Below are 23,143 nucleotides of genomic sequence, written 5' to 3' on the forward strand. Positions count from 1 at the left end.
ACATAAATCACCATACATATCACCACATATATCACCATACATATCACCTTATACATCACCACATATATCACCATTCATAACACCACATGTATCAGTATACATATCACCACATATATCACCTTATATATCGCTATACATATCACCATAAATATCACCATATATATCACCATATATATCACCATACAAATCACCACAAATATCACCATAAATATCACCACATATATGACCATACATATCACCATACATATCACAACATATATAACCATACATATCACCAAATATCACCGCATATATCACCATACATATCACCACAAATATCACCATATATATCACCATACATATAACTATATAACACAACTATAATACATATCACCTTATACATCACCACATATATCACCATTCATAACACCACATATATCACCATACATATCACCACATATATCTCCACATATATCACCATATATATACACCACCACATATATCACCACATACAGTATATCACCATACAAATCACCATACATATCACCACATATATCACCATAAATATCACCATATATATGACCATACATATCACCATACATATATCCCGACATATATCACCATACATATCACCACATATATCACCATTTATACCACCACATATATCACCATACATATCACCACATATATCTCCACATATATACCCACATATATCACCATAGATATCACCATACAAATCACTATACATATAACCACATATATCACCATAAATATCACCACATACATGACCATATATATCACCATACATATCACAACATATATCACCATTTATATCACCACTTATATCACCATATATATCACCACTTATATCCCCACATACATCACCATATATATCACCATAGATATCACCACTTATGTCGCCACATATATCACCATACATTTCACCATCCATATCACCACATATATCACCATCCATATCACCACATATATCAACATATATATCACCACATATCACATTATATATCACCATACATATCACTACATATATCACCATAAATATCACCATATATATTACCACATAAATCACCATTAATATCACCATACATATCACCACATATATCCTTATACATATCACCTTATACATCACCACATATATTACCATTCATAACACCACATGTATCAGTATACATATCACCACATATATCACCTTATATATCGCTATACATATCACCATAAATATCACCATATATATCACCTTATATGTGGTGATATTTATGGTGATATATGTGGTGATTTGTATGGCGATATATATCACCATATATATCACCATACAAATCACCACATATATCACCATAAATATCACCACATATATGACCATACATTTCACCACATATATCACCATAAATATCACCACATATATGACCATACATATCACCATACATATCACAACATATATCACCATACATATCACCAAATATCACCGCATATATCACCATACATATCACCACAAATATCACCATATATATCACCATACATATAACTATATAACACCACATATATCGCCATACATATCACCACATATATAACCATATATCACCACATATATCACCATAAATATCACAACATATATCACCATACATATCACAACATATATCAACATACATATTACTACATATATCACCATAAATATCACCACATATATCACCACATAAATCACCATACATATCACCACATATATCACCCTACATATCACCTTATACATCACCACATATATCACCATTCATAACACCACATGTATCAGTATACATATCACCACATATATCACCTTATATATCGCTATACATATCACCATAAATATCACCTTATATATCACCATATATATCACCATATATATCCCCATACAATTTACCACATATATCACCATAAATATCACCACATATATCACCATACATTTCACCACATATACCACCATAAATATCACCACATATATCACCAAATATATCACCACATATATCACCATAAATATCACCATATATATGACCATACATATCACCATACATATCACAACATATATCACCATACATATCACAACATATATCACCATACATATCACAACAAATATCACCTTACATATCACCACATATATCACCATATATACCACCACATATATCACCATACATATCACCACATATATCTCCACATATATCACCATATATAAACCACCACATATATCACCACATATATCACCATACAAATCACCATACATAACACCACATATATCACCATAAATATCACCATATATATGACCATACATATCACCATACATATCACAACATATATCACCATACATATCACAACATATATCACCATACATATCAGCATATATATTACTACATATATCACCATACATATTACCAAATATCACCGCATATATCCCGACATATATTACCATACATATCACCACATATATCACCATATATACCACCACATACATCACCATACATATCACCACATATATCTCCAAATATATACCCCCACATATATCACCATAGATATCACCATACAAATCACCATACATATAACCACATATATCTTCATAAATATCACCACATACATGACCATACATATCACCATACATATCACAACATATATCACCATTTATATCACCACTTAGATCACCATATATATCACCACTTATTTCCATACATACATCACCATATATAACACCATACATATCACCACTTATGTCGCCACATATATCACCATACATTTCACCATCCATATCACCACATATATCACCATCCATATCACCACATATATTAACATATATATCACCACATATCACATTATATATCACCATACATATCACTACATATATCACCATAAATATCACCACATATATCACCACATAAATCACCATACATATCACCACATATATCACCATTCATAACACCACATGTATCAGTATACATATCACCACATAAATCACCTTATATATCGCTATACATATCACCATAAATATCACCATATATATCACCATATATATCACCATACAAATCACCACAAATATCACCATAAATATCACCACATATATGACCGTACATATCACCATACATATCACAACATATATCACCATACATATCACCAAATATCACCGCATATATCACCATACATATCACCAGAAATATCACCATATATATCACCATACATATAACTATATAACACCACATATATCGCCATACATATCACCACATATATAACCATATATCACCACATATATCACCATACATATCACCACATATATCACCATATATATACCACCACATATATCACCACATATATCACCACATGTATCACCATACCAATCACCATACATATCACCACATATATCAACATAAATAATCACCATATATATGACCATACAAATCGCCATACATATCACAACATATATCACCATACATATCACAACATATATCACCATACATATCACCATACATATCACCACATATATCACCATATATACCACCACATATATTACCATACATATCACCACATATATCTCCACATATATACCCACATATATCACCATAGATATCACCATACAAATTCCCATACATATAACCACATATATCACCATAAATATCACCACAAACATGACCATACATATCACCATACATATCACAACATATATCACCATTTATATCACCACGTATATCACCATATATATCACCACTTATATCCCCACATACATCACCATATATATCACCATACATATCACCACTTATGTCGCCACATATATCACCATACATTTCACCATCCATATCACCACATATATCAACATATATATATCACCACATATCACATTATATATCACCATACATATTACTACATATATCACCATAAATATCACCACATATATCACCACATGGTATAAGCACGAAAGTACTCTCCAGCTCGCTTGATTACTTTTAAACCTTTATTGTATAATGTTTAAAAGGCCGACGCGTTTCGGGCTCTCTTGCCCTTATTCATGGCTCTCTGTCAGGAGGTCCCGAGACGACCCATGAATTAAGAAGTCGTCACCCAAAATATAAGGGGGGACTATTCCCTGTCCATGCCCTACAATGATAAAGGAGAAAGGTGAGCAGAGTGGCGTCAGTAGCTTGTGGCGGGGCTACTGACGCCACTCTGCTCACCTTTCTCCTTTATCATTGTAGGGCATGGACAGGGAATAGTCCCCCCTTATATTTTGGGTGACGACTTCTTAATTCATGGGTCGTCTCGGGACCTCCTGACAGAGAGCCATGAATAAGGGCAAGAGAGCCCGAAACGCGTCGGCCTTTTAAACATTATACAATAAAGGTTTAAAAGTAATCAAGCGAGCTGGAGAGTACTTTCGTGCTTATACCTTGTTGGATGCCCTTGGGTCCGGGGGTTTTTTCTCGCGTGCTCGTGGAGAGGCATACAGCCATAATAAGAACACCACGTTCCATCTAAAGGGACTTTTATGTTGTGAGTGCTGACCACTCTTTGTTTTTTGCATATATCACCACATAAATCACCATACATATCACCACATATATCACCATTCATAACACCACATGTATCAGTATACATATCACCACATAAATCACCTTATATATCGCTATACATATCACCATACATATCACCATACATATCACCACATATATCACCATACATACCACCTTATACATCACCACATATATTACCATTCATAACACCACATGTATCAGTATACATATCACCACATATATCAGCATCCATATCACTATATATCACCATACATATCCCCACATATATAAACACATATCACCACATATATCACCATATATATCACATACATATCACAACAAATATCACCTTACATACCACCACATATATCACCATATATACCACCACATATATCACCATACATATCACCACATATATCTCCACATATATCACCATATATAAACCACCACATATATCACCACATATATCACCATACAAATCGCCATACATAACACCACATATATCACCATAAATATCACCATATATATGACCATACATATCACCATACATATCACAACATATATCACTATACATATCACAACATATATCACCATACATATCAGCATATATATCACTACATATATCACCATACATATTACCAAATATCACCGCATATATCCCGACATATATTACCATACATATCACCACATATATCACCATATATACCACCACATACATCACCATACATATCACCACATATATCTCCAAATATATACCCCCACATATATCACCATAGATATCACCATACAAATCACCATACATATAACCACATATATCACCATAAAAATCACCACATACATGACCATACATATCACCATACATATCACAACATATATCACCATTTATATCACCACTTAGATCACCATATATATCACCACTTATTTCCATACATACATCACCATATATATCACCATACATTTCACCATCCATATCACCACATATATCACCATCCATATCACCACATATATCAACATATATATCACCACATATCACTACATATATCACCATAAATATCACCACATATATCACCACATAAATCACCATACATATCACCACATATATCACCATACATATCACCTTATACATCACCACATATATCACCATTCATAACACCACATGTATCAGTATACATATCACCACATATATCACCTTATATATCGCTATACATATCACCATAAATATCACCATATATATCACCATATATATCACCATACAAATCACCACAAATATCACCATAAATATCACCACATATATGACCATACATATCACCATACATATCACAACATATATAACCATACATATCACCAAATATCACCGCATATATCAACATACATATCACCACAAATATCACCATATATATCACCATACATATAACTATATAACACAACTATAATACATATCACCTTATACATCACCACATATATCACCATTCATAACACCACATGTATCAGTATACATATCACCACATATATCACCTTATATATCGCTATACATATCACCATAAATATCACCATTCATAACACCACATGTATCAGTATACATATCACCACATATATCTCCTTATATATCGCTATACATATCACCTTATATATCGCTATACATATCACCATAAATATCACCATATATATCACCATATATGTGGTGATATTTATGGTGATATATGTGGTGAAATGTATGGTCATATATGTGGTGATAATTATGGTGATATATGTGGTGATTTGTATGGTGATATATATGGTGATATATATCACCATACAAATCACCACATATATCACCATAAATATCACCACATATATGACCATACATTTTACCACATATATCACTATTAATATCACCACATATATGACCATACATATCACCATACATATCACAACATATATCACCATACATATCACCAAATATCACTGCATATATCACCATACATATCACCACAAATATCACCATATATATCACCATACATATCACCACATATATAACAATATATCACCACATATATCACCATACATATCACAACATATATCTCCACATATATCACCACATATATCACCATACAAATAACCATACATATCACCACATATATCACCATAAATATCACCATATATAGGACCATACATATCACCATACATATCACAACATATATCACCATAAATATCACAACATATATCACCATACATATCACAACATATATCAACATACATATTACTACATATATCACCATAAATATCACCACATATATCACCACATAAATCACCATACATATCACCACATATATAAACACATATCACCACATATATCACCATATATATCACATACATATCACAACAAATATCACCTTACATACCACCACATATATCACCATATATACCACCACATATATCACCATACATATCACCACATATATCTCCACATATATCACCATATATAAACCACCACATATATCACCACATATATCACCATACAAATCGCCATACATAACACCACATATATCACCATAAATATCACCATATATATGACCATACATATCACCATACATATCACAACATATATCACTATACATATCACAACATATATCACCATACATATCAGCATATATATCACTACATATATCACCATACATATTACCAAATATCACCGCATATATCCCGACATATATTACCATACATATCACCACATATATCACCATATATACCACCACATACATCACCATACATATCACCACATATATCTCCAAATATATACCCCCACATATATCACCATAGATATCACCATACAAATCACCATACATATAACCACATATATCACCATAAAAATCACCACATACATGACCATACATATCACCATACATATCACAACATATATCACCATTTATATCACCACTTAGATCACCATATATATCACCACTTATTTCCATACATACATCACCATATATATCACCATACATTTCACCATCCATATCACCACATATATCACCATCCATATCACCACATATATCAACATATATATCACCACATATCACTACATATATCACCATAAATATCACCACATATATCACCACATAAATCACCATACATATCACCACATATATCACCATACATATCACCATATATATCACCACATATATCACCATTCATAACACCACATGTATCAGTATACATATCACCACATATATCACCTTATATATCGCTATACATATCACCATAAATATCACCATATATATCACCATATATATCACCATACAAATCACCACATATATCACCATAAATATCACCACATATATGACCATACATATCACCATACATATCACAACATATATAACCATACATATCACCGCATATATCAACATACATATCACCACAAATATCTCCACATATATCACCATACATATAACTATATAACACAACTATAATACATATCACCTTATACATCACCACATATATCACCATTCATAACACCACATGTATCAGTATACATATCACCACATATATCACCTTATATATCGCTATACATATCACCATAAATATCACCATTCATAACACCACATGTATCAGTATACATATCACCACATATATCTCCTTATATATCGCTATACATATCACCTTATATATCGCTATACATATCACCATAAATATCACCATATATATCACCGTATATGTGGTGATATTTATGGTGATATATGTGGTGAAATGTATGGTCATATATGTGGTGATAATTATGGTGATATATGTGGTGATTTGTATGGTGATATATATGGTGATATATATCACCATACAAATCACCACATATATCACCATAAATATCACCACATATATGACCATACATTTTACCACATATATCACTATTAATATCACCACATATATGACCATACATATCACCATACATATCACAACATATATCACCATACATATCACCAAATATCACTGCATATATCACCATACATATCACCACAAATATCACCATATATATCACCATACATATAACTATATAACACCACATATATCACCATACATATCACCACATATATAACCATATATCACCACATATATCACCATACATATCACAACATATATCTCCACATATATCACCACATATATCACCATACAAATAACCATACATATCACCACATATATCACCATAAATATCACCATATATAGGACCATACATATCACCATACATATCACAACATATATCACCATAAATATCACAACATATATCACCATACATATCACAACATATATCAACATACATATTACTACATATATCACCATAAATATCACCACATATATCACCACATAAATCACCATACATATCACCACATATATCACCCTACATATCACCTTATACATCACCACATATATCACCATTCATAACACCACATGTATCAGTATACATATCACCACATATATCACCTTATATATCGCTATACATATCACCATAAATATCACCATATATATCACCATATATATCACCATATATATCCCCATACAATTTACCACATATGTCACCATAAATATCACCACATATATCACCATACATTTCACCACATATACCACCATAAATATCACCACATATATCACCATATATATCACCATACATATCACCACATAAATCACCATAAATATCACCATATATATGACCATACATATCACCATACATATCACAACATATATCACCATACATATCACAACATATATCACCATACATATCTGCATATATATCACTACATATATCACTATGCATATCACCACATATATCACCATACATATTACCAAATATCACCGCATATATCCCGACATATATCACCATACATATCACCACATATATCACCATATATACCACCACATAAATCACCATACATATCACCACATATATGTCCACATATATACCCACATATATCACCATAGATATCACCATACATATAACCACATATATCACCATAAATATCAATACATACATGACCATACATATCACCATACATATCACAACATATATAACCATTTATATCACCACTTATATCACCACTTATATCCCCACATACATCACCATATATATCACCATACATATCACCACTTATGTCGCCACATATATCACCATACATTTCACCATCCATATCACCACATATATCACCATAAATATCACCACATATATCACCACAAAAATCACCATACATATCACCATACATATCACCACATATATCACCATACATATCACCTTATACATCACCACATATATCACCATTCATAACACCACATGTATCAGTATACATATCACCACATATATCACCTTATATATCGCTATACATATCACCATAAATATCACCATATATATCACCATACAAATTACCACATATATCACCATAAATATCACCACATATATGACCATACATTTCACCACATATATCACCATAAATATCACTACATATATCACCATACATATCACCATGCATATCACAACATATATCACCATACATATCATATATATATCACCACATATATCACCATACAAATCACCATACATATCACCACATATATCACCATACAAATCACCATATATATGACCATACATATCACCATACATATCAAAACATATATCACCATACATATCACAACATATATCACCATACATATCAGCATATATATCACTACACATATCACCACATATATCACTATACATATTACCAAATATCACCGCATATATCCCGACATATATCACCATACATATCACCACATATATCACCATATATACCACCACATATATCACCATACATATCACCACATATATCTCCACATATATACCCACATATATCACCATAGATATCACCATACAAATCACCATACATATAACCACATATATCACCATAAATATCACCACATACATGACCATTCATATCACCATACATATCACAACATATATCACCATACATATCACCAAATATCACCGCATATACCACCATACATATCACCACAAATATCACCATATATATCACCATACATATAACTATATAACACCACATATATCGCCATACATATCACCACATATATAACCATATATCACCACATATATCACCATACATATCACCACATATATCTCCACATATATCACCATATATATACACCACCACATATATCACTACATACAGTATATCACCATACAAATCACCATACATATCACCACATATATCACCATAAATATCACCATATATATGACCATACATATCACCATACATATATCCCGACATATATCACCATACATATCACCACATATATCACCATATATACCACCACATATATCACCATACATATCACCACATATATCTCCACATATATACCCACATATATCACCATAGATATCACCATACAAATCACTATACATATAACCACATATATCACCATAAATATCACCACATACATGACCATATATATCACCATACATATCACAACATATGTCACCATTTATATCACCACTTATATCACTATATATATCACCACTTATATTTCCACATACATCACCATATATATCACCATAGATATCACCACTTATGTCGCCACATATATCACCATACATTTCACCATCCATATCACCACATATATCACCATCCATATCACCACATATATCAACATATATATCACCACATATCACATTATATATCACCATACATATCACTACATATATCACCATAAATATCACCACATATATCACCACATAAATCACCATTAATATCACCATACATATCACCACATATATCCCCATAAATATCACCTTATACATCACCACATATATCACCATTCATAACACCACATGTATCAGTATACATATCACCACATATATCACCTTATATATCGCTATACATATCACCATAAATATCACCATATATATCACCATATATGTGGTGATATTTATGGTGATATATGTGGTGATTTGTATGGCGATATATATATATATATATATATATATATATATATATATATATATATATATCACCATACAAATCACCACATATATCACCATAAATATCACCACATATATGACCATACATTTCACCACATATATCACCATAAATATCACCACATATATGACCATACATATCACCATACATATCACAACATATATCACCATACATATCACCAAATATCACCGCATATATCACCATACATATCACCACAAATATCACCATATATATCACCATACATATAAATATATAACACCACATATATCGCCATACATATCACCACATATATAACCATATATCACCACATATATCACCATACATATCACCACATATATCTCCACATATATCACCATGTATATACCACCACATATATCACCACATACAGTATATCACCATACAAATCACCATACATATCACCACATATATCACCATAAATATCACCATATATATGACCATACATATCACCATACATATCACAACATATATCACCATACATATCACAACATATATCACTATACATATCAGTATATATATCACTACATATATCACTATACATATCACCACATATATTACCATACATATTACCAAATATCACTGCATATATCCCAACATATATCACCATACATATCACCACATATATCACCATATATACCACCACATATATCACCATACATATCACCACATATATCTCCACATATATACCCACATATATCACCATAGATATCACCATGCAAATCACCATACATATAACCACATATATCACCATAAATATCACCACATACATGACCATACATATCACCATACATATCACAACATATATCACAATTTATATCACCACTTATATCACCATATATATCACCACTTATATCCCCACATACATCACCATATATATCACCATACATATCACCACTTATGTCGCCACATATATCACCATACATTTCACCATCCATATCACCACATATATCACCATCCATATCACCACATATATCAACATATATATCACCATATATCACATTATATATCACCATACATATCACTACATATATCACCACATAAATCACCATACATATCACCATACATATCACCACATATATCACCATACATATCACCTTATACATCACCACATATATCACCATTCATAACACCACATGTATCAGTATACATATCACCACATATATCACCTTATATATCGCTATACATATCACCATAAATATCACCATATATATCACCATATATATCACCATACAAATCACCACATATATCACCATAAATATCACCACATATATGACTATACATTTCACCACATATATCACCATAAATATCACCACATATATGACCATACATATCACCATACATATCACAACATATATCACCATACATATCACCAAATATCACCGCATATATCACCATACATATCACCACAAATATCACCATATATATCACCAAACATAGCACCATACATATAACTATATAACACCACATATATCGCCATACATATAACCACATATATAACCATTTATCACCATATATATCACCATACATATCACCCCTTATATCAGCGCTTCTCAAACTTTTTTTACTGGAGCCTCACCCAACAGATCAAGGCAATGCCTGGGCCTCACCAGACTGACCAAGAGGATGCCTGGGCCTCACTATCTGTGGTGAAAGTCCATTTAAAATCTTGAAATAATGCTAGGGCTGCCTTTCACCCATCTCACAAGCTCTATATACTCATAAAGCAAGTACAAAATAAGTTAATAATGTTGCTAAAATGGAGATTTTTGCAAACAGCAAAAGGACTGTGCAGATCATAGAAACTGGCTCCCCAGCTGGGTCTCACCAACAGCTAGGGGGTGCCTCACTGGTAAGGCCCGCCTCACAGTTTGAGAAGCACTGCTATATACCAACACCAGTAATAGTGCACAGTGATGTTTTTATCATCGTTTGTGCTAGACCTTTTTTAAAATAATATAGTCAAGAGTTCATCAAGAGTGAACATACACAAGAAAATAAGGGAGAGGCCACAGAGTTTACCCTTTTATTAATGGAATTTGGAGAGCTTACATTGTGGGGCATTCACGATCATGAATTTTTATTTTTCATTTTTGCTTTTTTTTTTTTTAATATTTTTACATAGCTAGCATAGATAGCTTACATGGCATAGCTTCATAGGTTTTTTTTGTGTAGGTGAAAGTTTCCCATACACTGAAAACTTGTGGGCCCTTCTTAATTGGGAAAACCATTTGGGAAAACCAAAAATTCAAATGCTTCCTTAAAGGGAACCTGTCACCCCCCGTGCCGGGGTGACAGGCTCCCGACCCCCGCTACAGCCCCCTATACTCAACTGATCCCGCCGGGTCCCACTTCTGGATCTGGTCGGGTCACGGAGATCTCAGCGGCTGCAGCCTGGCGTGCGCGCTGAGAGTTGAGTCCAAGGCTCATAGAGAATGACGGAGCGCTGGACTCTCCTGTCATTCTCTATGAGTGTTGGACTCATCTCTTAGTGGCGGGATCAGGTGAGTATAGGGGGCTGTAGCGGGGGGTCGGGAGCCTGTCACCCCGTCACGGGGGGTGACAGGTTCCCTTTAAGGAAGCATTTGAATTTTTTGTTTTCCCAAATGGTTTTCCCATTTAAGAAGGGCCCACAAGTTTTCAGTATGGTTTAGATCCGGTGAGGAAGGGGGAACATGTCATTATTCTTCCATTTTTAAAGGGAACCTGTCAGCTGTAATTCAGGTTCCAAACAGTTGACACTGTTAGATAGCTGTTAGGCCAAGGAGACACATGGTACCTTTCAGACATCTGTCTCTGCTTCCAGAATATAGATTTTTTTTTTGTTTCATTTTATGATACAAAGAGACTTTCCAAGCTCCTGAAGTGCAGCAAGCTGTAACACCTCCTTACTCCCTCCCCCTTTCCACACTTGACCCTGCTTTGGACTCCAGGAGTGAATTAAGCAGGGAGGGGGGGGGGGGGAGAGAGGAGGCATTCCAGTTTGTAGCTATTTAGAAGTTTGGAAAAGTCTCTTTGACACTAAGGGTGGGTTCACACTACGGAATCCACGCGGATAAGTTCCATCGGCTCCATTGACACCATTCTATGGCTGATTCCGCTGTCCGCCAAAAGAACTGAACTCTCTGCTGCAGAATCCCACCTGCCTCAGTGTGACACTGCTTCTCTGTGGGAGAGCATGTGCTCCACATGTCCTCCACTGCTCTCTGCTCAAAGAAGTGACATGTCACTTCTTTGAACAGAGAGTGGCGACAGTGGAAGTGCGTGTGCTTTCTCACAGACCGGCTATGGCACACTGAGGCAGGCGGGATTCCACAGCGGAGAGTTTGCCGTGGAATTCCACCTGATTTACTCAGTGTGAACGTACCCTTAGGCTCCATTCACACGAATTTAAACTGGCCAGCCTCCGTGTCATACTGGGAGTCTATGGGAGGCTCACGCACTTCCTCCCTCACCGCTGAAGAAAGGACATGTCAATTATTCAGCACGGAGAGGCGCGGAGAGAGGAGGCGCGTGAGCCTCCCATAGACTTCAGTATGACACGGAGGCTGGGAAAGATTATAAGCATTTCTCTACATCCTGGAAGCAGAGACAGATATAGGAAAGGTACTATGTGTCTCCCTGACCTTATGATCCCACTGGGGAATAGGCGAGGAATTTGAAGCGGAATTCGTTCTGAATTTCCCATGGATTCAACGTCAAAATCCACCAGTAAAATTTGAACAGAGCAATGTCCCATTGTATTCAATGGGATTTCCACTCTGTTGTCCATACAGCGAAATTTTCACACAGCATTTTCTGCCGTGGATCTGCTTTCTGCCCAGAGAATTGACATGTCAATTCTTTGGGTGGATTCCACTCAAGAAAACCTATAGAAGTCAATGGGACTTGAATTCTGTGTGAATTCCGCTTGAATTCCACTTGCAGTCCTTAAGAGCTGAATAGGCGAGAAATTTCATGCAGAAAACTTTCCTCTTCCTTTCCTTGCCTCTTCCTTGCACATATTCCTTGCACACATACCGTAACAGCTATGTAACTGTGTCAGCAGTTTGGAATTTGAATTACAGAAAACAGATTCCCTTTAAAGAGGAACTCCAGTGAAAAACATTCTTTCAGATCAACTGGTGTTGGAAAGTTATCTCTCGGAGAGAACTTTTTTCTTATTCAAGCTTTTATTGAAGAAAAAAAAAAACAAGCAAGGGTTTAAAACGCAAAATAGGGCAAGGGAAATCAGGCCACTGAGATAAAGCATATTGGAGATTGAACAAAACAACAATGAATTCACTATAATGTGTGATAAGGGCAAGTCAAGGTGGTGACCTGTCTCGCAGAGAGCAGGTATGATGTGAGGAATCTGAGAGATGGAGTCTCCGGGGTAACGAGACATATAGAGACACATAATAGCCGCGGCTCTGTCTGACCTCTCTGTTATGCATATATCTATTAATGCAGTGCATACATACCTAGTGGCTGCTGTGTGATCCAGCATCACGCTCTCTGGCTCTCCTATCCTGCTCTCTGGCTGCCTCTTCCGGCTGCTAATCATTATGAAGGAGGTGGCAGCCTGAAGCTGGAGAGGGGGATGCCAGATCACACAGCAGTGCACTAGGTATGTACGCACTGTATGTGTGATCTGGAAACTGGCAGCACGGATATATGCATATCAATGCTGTCAGTTTCCCTTTACTATTAGACGTGCGCCCGATAGGTTTTTAAGCCAGTTCAAGAAATGTGATCAACCAGGGAATTGGGCGTTTTCCCTGTCCTCAGCTGATCGCTGTCACTTTTCATGGCATTTCTAGCTATGCTCATGGCCTATATTTAGCCTGTGTAAATGGCCCTATTAATGATCCAGGGTGTATAACAATCTGATATTTCATTGTTCTCTTTGAAATCATCTAAATGAGAAGATCCAACCTAAAGATGTGTAACACCATGGGTGGATTTACCATATGCATAAGCTATGCAGCTGCTCAGATCGGGGTACAACAAACATCAAATAGTGCCTGCTTTCCAATGTGGAAAAGTGTGCATGAACTTTTTACTGGAGTTCCCCTTTAAGAGCTAAAGTAATATATTATCTTGTATCATTCCAGAAAACATCAAATTACTGTTCATTGAATTACTCAAAAAATAAGTAGAAACCTTACTGAAATATTAATTATAATACAACATACTAACAGTGAGAGCTGTAAGCTAATTTCTAGCTAGCAAACAACAGTTACCTGTATCACTATTTCATCTCACTCCTATGGATTTCTCTAGCATAGTGCACATTGATATAAACCAAATGTCAGAGACCTATAACAGAAAGGCAATTTATGGCTCACAAGTAAGATTTCAAAACCTGTCCCAGTTTGGTCTAAAAAATAAGACACAACTCTAATGGTTTAGGGCACTACACTGTACGCTATATCTTCAAAACATTCTTGCAGTTGACAAAATTAATGTCTTATTTTGTCATTTCTGGCTGAAAATATATTGTATGCCCTTGGTCATAATTTTACTTCAAAAGTTAAGACATTTTTATTGATATAAAAAATGAGAGATCGATTTTATCTGCAGTAAGGGAACATTTCTTTGTGAAGGGTGTAGTTAAACTACATGTGATATAGTGTTTTCCACTAGATCTTCATTGTATTGTTGTGGTGGGAGAGCAGCCAAATAATGGTCAGTAATATTTTATGGCTGTGTGCTGGGATCTGTGTCAAATCATGCTGTTGCTTTTATGATCTCGCCATCAAATATATATGTCCAGGAAAGGGCTACTTCCTTATCCGAATACCTAGGTGCCTGTAATACACCTATGTTCACTATTTCTGAAAGTAAAAAGCAAAAAAAAAAAATGTTTTACCGCCTAGGAGGGTCATTATTTGCCTTATATGAGAAAACGGTTTGTACTGCAATATCCTAATAATTAGAATCAGACACCTACAAAAACCCTGATTAATAAAACTATAGAAAATGGCAAAAACTTTCTAAAACATAAACGTGAAAAGCAAAAAATGTTGTGCTGTACTTTTTAAGCTCTAAGACGACCTTGGGACTCATCGCTGGTTTAGACAATTAAAAACAGGGATAAAACATTTCACATTAATTTATCTTCCCTGGGGGTCTAAGAAAGGTCTGTTGTGTCATCATCTTCTGATGACTATAGGGCAGTGGTGCATGTAGTTAATGCTTCATAGTAAGCTATTCAAGTTGGACTGAATTTACACAAGATTAATATGAGGGCATTTCTGAGTCTGTATTACTGTCTAAAGTCTCCATTATAACTGCAGGTCTAATCAACCTGACTCACAGCATCAGTTAGAAAGCATAGTAAGTTGCAATAGGGGCCCAGGAACCCTATTCCAGTGCAGAATTTTAAAAAAAAGATTAGAGAAATTAAATAAGCAGTTCACAAAAAATTTTTATTGACCCCCTCGCTAGACGCTCGTATACTAACCGCAGGGGATCAGTGTCCCGTGCCTTGGCTTCGTTCCGTTCCTGCGACGCCTTTCAAATCCGGCGCATGCTCACGTCATCCGCTGCTGTGACCCCTCTTTTGTCTCCTGTGATTGAAGTGATTGAACGCCGGAAGTCACGCTTTACAATGCATTCTCTATGGGAGCACGTGACCTCTGGCGTTCAATCACAGGAGACAGAAGAGGGGTCACAGGAGCGGATGATGTGAGCGCGCACTTGATTTGAACGTTGCTGTGGGACAGGAACACCGATCACCTGCAGTTAGTATATGTGCCAGTACCTAGCGGGGGGGTCAAAAAATGTTTTTTGTGAACTGCTTCTTTAACATTATGCACATTTCTCAAAGAAAACATTAGAGGTAGACATTATGGGGGAGATTTATTAAACATGATGTGAAGTGAAACTGGCTCAGTTGCCCCTAGCAACCAATCAGATTCCACCTTTCATTTTCCAAAGAGTCTGTGAGGAATGAAAGATGGAATCTGATTGGTTGCTAGGGGCAACTTAGCCAGTTTCACTTTACATCATGTTTGATAAATCTCTCCCATTATTTATATATATATATATATATATATATATATATACACTCACCGGCCACTTTATTAGGTACACCATGCTAGTATAGGGTTGGACCCCCTTCTGCCTTCAGAACTGCCTCAATTCTTCGTGGCATAGATTCAACAAGGTGCTGGAGGCATTCCTCAGAGATTTTGGTCCATATTGACATGATGGTATCACACAGTTGCCGCAGATTTGTCGGCTGCACATCCATGATGTGAATCTCCCGTTCCACCACATCCCAAAGATGCTCTATTGGATTGAGATCTGGTGACTGTGGAGGCCATTTGAGTAAAGTGAACTCATTGTCATGTTCAAGCAGAAATCGAGACTCATCAGACCAGGCAACGTTTTCCCAATCTTCTACTGTCCAATTTCGATGAGCTTGTGCAAATTTTAGCCTCAGTTTCCTGTTCTTAGCTGAAAGGAGTGGCACCCGGTGTGGTCTTCTGCTGCTGTAGCCCATCTGCCTCAAAGTTCGACATACTGTGCGTTCAGAGATGCTCTTCTGCCTACCTTGGTTGTAACGGTTGGCTATTTGAGTCACTGTTGCCTTTCTATCAGCTCGAACCAGTCTGCCCATTCTCCTCTGACCTCTGGCATCAACAAGGCATTTCCGCCCACAGAACTGCCGCTCACTGGATGTTTTTTCTTTTTCTGACCATTCTCTGTAAACCCTAGAGATGGTTGTGCGTGAAAATCCCAGTAGATCAGCAGTTTCTGAAATACTCAGACCAGCCCTTCTGGCACCAACAACCATGCCACGTTCAAAGGCACTCAAATCACCTTTCTTCCCCATACTGATGCTCGGTTTGAACTGCAGGAGATTGTCTTGACCATGTCTACATGCCTAAATGCACTGAGTTGCCTCCATGTGATTGGCTGATTAGAAATTAAGTGGTAACGTGCAGTTGGACAGGTGTACCTAATAAAGTGGCCGGTGAGTGTATATATATTATATATATATATATATGTATATATATATATATGTGTGTGTGTGTGTGTGTAAAAATAAAAAAAAAGTTTTACTGTTTTAAAAATAGTACAATGAATATACAAAAGAAGACCCCGTGGAGCCTCATCAAAGAGTCTCAAAACACAGGACTAGCCAGATATCCCTCCGGGAAGGACCCTTTTTCCCTTGTCATTACATTGACTTATAGGGCCACTTAATATGGTGGTTTTGGTGGTTTCCTTACAGGAGCCACCCCTTGGCTGGGTCCTTCCCGGAGGGATATCTGGCTAGTCCTGTGTTTTGAGACTCTTCAATGAGGCTCCATGGGCTCCTCTTTTGCACATTCATGTTTACTTACCCAGGGGGCAATGCACGTAGGACTTCACTGCATTGAGCGCTTTCACTAGCAGCCAGCAGTGTTGTCGTTTGGCTGGTCTCCCTGAGATCAGCGATCTGTTTCTAAAAATAGTACAATAGCAGAATAGCTATGTAAACCTGTCAATCATTGATGGGTGGGGCAGTGACAGCAGTGACTCTTTTTAGGTTGTACACTGCCAGTTAGTGGGTAGATTCTCCAAATGTACACCATTAATCAACCATAAGAAACAGACTGCTGAAAACAGCATGTACAGTATGTGTCCCTATATTATCTCTCCCTCGGTGAGGACAGCATAACATAGCTGAATCCTTTAATTATTTGTTAAAAACTGAGAGAGAACTCACTAAAACAAAAATTTTTTTACTATAAAGGCCATGTAACCATTTAAAGGATTCAATGGGTTTCAGGCTTTACCAGTAACAGAGGCAAAAGACATAGGACAGCTCAAAGGTATGGATGATTGAGCGTAATTAAATATTATTAAATTATAACGTATTAAAATGTCACAAGAGTGGGTTTTTCTCTCTTCTTTATTGGAAGTGGAGATCTGACAAGCATACCGCACCTCTTTACACAGTTTAGCGTTACAGACATTAATTTGGATATATTACAGTTTGGTGCATGTGCACCATATTGTACCCTTTAATAACATAGGCTTAGACTAACATAGATACATTGACCCATGAGGACAGATGTTATGCCATATGATATGCTCTATCAAGCCTTTGCCGTTTGGGCCCTGTGCAAAGGCCCTACTCTTCAGACAAGATCTGTGAAATATTGACTTTGGTAAAGGTGAGGGTGCAATCTACCGCGATGCATCATCTTCCCTTGCAAATTAGTGTTTGAAGTTTATAAAAGAAAACATAATTTTTTTCTCATCTAAAAATAAACTTTGTGGGAAGAACTAGCAGATGAAAACTTGAAGGTAGAATTATTCAGCTACAATGTTATCTCGTGAAACAAAACAGCATCCGGAGCCAAATGTGGTTTGAGTGACAAGCAGAATAGAGAAGGCATCTGGTTATGCATAATAAGTAAACTAGCTACTCTATATATCCCCCTTGTATCTTTGTTATCATGATTACATTGTTTTATTGCCACTGTGAAATCTATGTTACTCCTACTGTTTTCTTGAGATCATCAATGTGCAGTGACCTTTTCAAGTTAGATCTTACTATGCAAATGTCTGGGAAAGCATATACATTTACCAATATCACTAGGTATTTGGCATTTCATATTGATGGTATCACACAGGTTGGCAAACTTACATTATATATATATATATATATATATATATATATATATATATATATATATACACACACACACACATACATATTGCATTCAGGAAGTTATCAGGCCCTTTCACTTTTCCCATTTTGTTATGTTGTGGCCTTTTGCTAAAATAAAATAAAAAATGTTCCCTCATCATTCTGCACACCATACCACATAATAAAAAAGTGAACACAGAATGTTAGAAATCTTTCCTAATTTATTGAAAAGGAAAAACTATAATATTGCCTGGACATAAGTATTAAGAACCCTTACTCAGTAAGAAGTTGAAGCACCTTTGGCAAGCAGTTGCAGCCTCCAGTCTTCTTGGGTATAATTTCACACCTATAATACACACCTGGATTTGGGGATTTCCACCCATTCTTCTCTCCTGATCGTCTCAAGATCTGTCAGGTTGGATGGGGGAGTTGATGGAGTCATTTTTGGGTCCCTTCAGAGATGTTAAATTGGGTTCAAGTGAGGGCTCTGGCTGGGCCAGTCGAGGACATTTACAGAGTTGTCTCTAAGCCACTCCTGTATTGTCTTAACTGTGTGTTTTGGTCATTGTCTGGTTGGAAGGTCAAGAGCACTCTGGATTAGGTTTTCAGTAAGAATATATGTGCACTTTGCTCTATTCAGCTTTCCCTCAGCTCTAACTAGTTCCCTGTCTTATCTGCTAGAAAACACCCCCACAGCATGATGCTGCCTCCACCATACTTCACTGTAGGGATGGTCTTGGGCATTTAATGAAGCAGTGCCTGGTTTCTCCAGACATAACACTTAGAATTGAGGTCAAAAAGTTCAATCTTGGTTTTTATGAGAACAAAAATTCTTGTTTTTCATAGTCTGAGACCCCTTTAGATGCCTTTTTTTTTTTGCAAATTCCAGGTAAATTCCTGCTGCAGTGACGCTAACCATCTGGAAGTTTCTTCTATCTGCACACAGGATTTTTAGAGCTCAGCCAGAATTTTTGGTTCTTGGTCACCTTCACCTCTCATACCTGGGACAGCTCTGGGAAGAGTACTGGTTGTTACGAACTTCCGCCCCTCATAGTTTGGTTTGGTCAGCTGTAAGGACTCTACATAGACAAGGCTGTGTCTTTCTAGATTTTCTAATTTTGGGCTACTGAGTACAGGTGATAGGTGAAAGTGTATAAAGACTTTTCAAATGCAATACTATTATATTTTTAAATCCTCCCAAGCAGAATTTATCTGTCATATAATTTGTAGTTTGTCTCTACACATAAAAGTATGAAATATCATTCTGTTTTGGCCTAGTTTGTGATTTCATAGTCATATACAATGGTCAGCTACCTTTAGCAGCTCCTATAGAAAATGAAAAAAATGATGAATGAAGTGACAGCACGCATGCACAACTTACTGCCCCATTTATAATAAAGACTCAGGCCCCAATTATTAGATCATGGAGGTTCTGAGCAGGATCTGACACTTACCCCCTATGCTGTGGATTGTGGATGTGTTCTATCCTAGAATACCTCCTTAGGCCATGTTCACACAGAATATGACACCGGCTGTTCTTTGACCCGGCCGTGTCACAGAATAGCCGGTGTCAGTGAAGATCATCTCTTCTAGTACTGCAGTATCGGCCGATGATCTTCATTTGTGCTGAATTGTGATGCGGGTGCATCCATGTGCGCCCGCATCCCAATTCACAATAGTCAAACAAAAATTTTCTGCCCTGCTGCAGTGCACTGATTGGCTGACCACTGGGAGACGCCCAGAGGCCCCGAAACAGGCAGAACTCAGAAGAGTGGAGAAGGTAATGTATGCTCCAAGGCCGCAGGGGTAAACGGCGCAATGACAATCCCGCTGCGAGTATGTCAGCCCATTGAAATGCATGGGCAAGTATCTGCTGCAGACACGTTGTGTGTGAAGGCACCCTTAAAATCTACACCAACAATAGTAAATTTGCTACAACATAAAGTCCTGCCCACTTTTTAAAGTGAATGGACCATCATGACTATGGGGAAAAAAAATTC

This window comes from Dendropsophus ebraccatus, chromosome 5, assembly GCF_027789765.1.
Source record: "Dendropsophus ebraccatus isolate aDenEbr1 chromosome 5, aDenEbr1.pat, whole genome shotgun sequence".
NCBI lineage: Eukaryota > Metazoa > Chordata > Amphibia > Anura > Hylidae > Dendropsophus > Dendropsophus ebraccatus.